The following is a 3,344-nucleotide window of genomic DNA, read 5'->3' as shown; positions in this document are numbered from 1 at the left end:
CACGAAGTATTGCTACTAGAACTGTGAATAATCATCCAAATTAACTAGCCTATAGAGTGATTAAATAATTTCCTCCAATTTGCATTTGATATGTTTATTAAGTGCTGGAGGGTGTTCTTTGCTCTCTTATTTTTACTGCTGTTAAAGACTATGTCTGGATTTTTGGCATAGGTGCAGTACTATTATGGTTGCTAGAAAATTTTAATCAGATTACAGTATGAGTTACCATTTGATACCGTAAAAATGCCAGTAGGTAGTAGATAAATATTAAGATACAATTAGCTGCCACTACCTTTTATGGTTGGAATTCATTAATATTGAGATAAGCCTGCATTCTGTGGCGATGACTTTTTTTTAATGTTCCATTTTTTTGCAAATTACATTTTCTTACAAGCAATAGTGCAAGTAGTAAACAAGGCAGAAGTTGACTATAAACAACGTAAATAGATACGGCAATGTTAAAGCTACAAAAAATACAAAGTATTGCCTATGTGTTATTCCTCGTGCTTCGTTTGCCCTACCGTTGTCAATGAGACCTATTACTCACAAGAAGTAATTCTTTGTGAGATGTTTTCATTTTGAACCAGATGAAACTATTGGTGCTAATCATCCATAAAACCTGTGATTTTAAACGTATTGGAAATCTGTGTTTTCAAATGCATGCCTTGGCCCTTTACACAAGCAAGTGGCTGCTAATGCCAATGTGCATTAGAAATGCAATTGTACTATACTTAGATGTGGTTCAACCACAGTTATACCATGGGCCATTAAGGTGCATTAAAAAAAGAAGGAAAAAAAAAAAGACAGAAAAGAAAGAATCCAGGTTAAAAGGGAACATGTTCTGTTGCTCAGCTAAAAGATTTATCTATAATTAGAAAACAAAATTGTTCAAAGTAAGACTAAGTAGATAAAATACTGATATCTCAGAGAACATAAGCATACTGTGTAGAAAACATGCTTACTTACGTTTTCCTAGGGCTTGTAAAGAATTCTAAAGACTTTCAGCAGGGCTCAGGAAATTAGCTTTAACGCAATTAGCTGGCGAGCCGGAGAAGACTGTGGGCTCCGCTCTCGGAAGACTCGCACCTGTTGGATGGGGAAGGCGAACTCTCATCTGTCACCCCCAATGTTTTCCCAGTGTCTTCCCCGAAATGCAACTCCTCCCGATCAGCTATAAATCTCGAATAATCAAAACCACATGAGCCAAACGGCATAAAAATTAAATCTACGGTGAATAACATCAGGTAAAGGAATAACATATGTGACCATGTGATTGCCTGCTTTCCTGGGCTGGAGCTGGAGAGAAGTGGGAAATGCCCAGCTGCCTTAGTTGGAACCGACTCAAAACTTCATCCGCTTTGGTTCAGTTCTCAAAATAGGGCACATGACCTCTAAGCAAGACAGTACAGTAGGCTGCTTTTACACTACATCGCCGCTCCCGCAGCCCCTAATACCAATTCACTCGCTTTACCGAGCATGGGAGGAGGTAAAATTTGACACTCGCCGAGTTTCAGCGTTATCTTGTTTTGTAATGCATTATCCATAGCAAATTTACCACTATCTTTAGGAACAGAGATGACATCTGCTACAGAGTGGCTTACACTTGTCTGTCTGCTGCTTTCAGTGTCATGTGTCTGACATGAGTTAACCTCTTATAAAATCTAACGCGAGGGAAGAGAACTGCTCATCGGAGGTGTCCGCACTGCTCCTCTTGACCTACTTGGAAAACTACGACTCGACTCTTTGCCGTTTCCCCCATCACGACACAGCTGCAGAAGGCAGTAACGGGACCACTTTTAACGGCATTTGAAATGTGCTATATATACATTTGTATGCCGTTGAACGGCATTATTTCCAAACCTTGCAAAGCCCATTCGTTATTTTATCAAGCCCACTACAGGTCCTTTTTTTTTTTTTGAACTGGCGTAATGAGAAAAGATAGCCTTTTCTCTTCACAGATAAAGATCCAAATTGCGTTTTATAATCTCACAATTATGTAGTTTGATTTTTTAAATAAAACAGATAATCTCCCTTCCCCGTTCAAGATGAGATCTTAGTTGTTAGTGACAGCTGTTAAAATGCTGCTAAAAATAGATATAGTGTCAACCACTAAAAAGCTAAGTGCTCCTGTGAACCATAAGCAGAAAACAAATGAGGTTTCTACTGAATTTGCACAGAATCTGTGAGCATCTTGCATGTACTGCGAAAGGTGCTTTATTCTTCCAGCAGCCATCTCTGTATGTAACACGATAGGGGGGGAGGGGGGAAATCAAACATTTGGTATTAAGACAGAAGATAGATATATTCCCTTGATTTTATTTTCTATCTCCTTTTTGTTCTTAAAAAAAAAGCAACACGAAGACTGAGGCTACCTCCAGGCATTTCAGATGCCTTTTTCATTTACACCTTCGCCCTGGAGAAAAAAAAAAAAAAAAAAAAAAAAAAAAAAGCAGGAAGAGTAATACAGAAAAGGTGCAACCGATCGGCCATTACTATAAATTAACATCAAATAGTTGTGCTCGGCATGGCAGTTATTGATAAAGCAGCCAACGTGCTTGGGTGCTTTTTGCATGACTGTGATTTGCCAGGTTGCTCGCAGAGTTGCATGGAACTTTCCTCTGCCTTGGAATTGCAGCCTCCAACCCATCCAGGGTAGCTCTCCTCGATTAATAAATTAGCTGTATTCCAAACCAGATGTATGACATGAAATGAGTAAAAAGAGAGAGAAGAGAACTGTTCACATTCGATGTTATAATACATCTCAGTAGGTTCCTCCTTTTTAGCTACATTACGGCTAAAAATAGAGCAGTAGTGTAGGCACAGTGAAATATGATTTGCTTCCAATAATACAGCAAACTAATTGTGAAATTAAGCTATTGAATGCGCCGTTATCTCCAAGTCTGGCCTTACCAGCACTTTATGCTTCCCTGTTTAACATTTATCAAGTTACCCACAAACTCTGACGGGTGTGAACAACAGCTGATAAACCCCTCGCCTTTTCCAAGGCCCCGATCCTACAGAGGCTTCGGCACAGGTAAAATTCCCTCTCCGCGAGCAGTCCTTCTGCATCTTTAAAGACTTCATTGAGGGCATTAAAATAGGGCCAACTTTTTCTTCCCTCCCATGCCTCCGTTTTTGTTTTTTTCCTTAAGATGTTTAAATGAAGAGACATTTAATGCTCCGAACTTAAAAATAATCAGCTTTAAAAGACCTTAGCCACAAGTGAAATATTAATTTACAACCAGCATCGACTTTTTTTTTTTTTTTTTTTTAAATGTCTGAAATCAGGATGGGTTCACTCCCCCGCAGCCGCACCAGTGCCGCCGGGACGCGCCCCCTGCTCT

This window comes from Egretta garzetta, unplaced genomic scaffold, assembly GCF_000687185.1.
Source record: "Egretta garzetta isolate BGI_Z169 unplaced genomic scaffold, ASM68718v1 scaffold258, whole genome shotgun sequence".
Taxonomy (NCBI): domain Eukaryota; kingdom Metazoa; phylum Chordata; class Aves; order Pelecaniformes; family Ardeidae; genus Egretta; species Egretta garzetta.
This window is presented reverse-complemented; position numbering follows the sequence as displayed.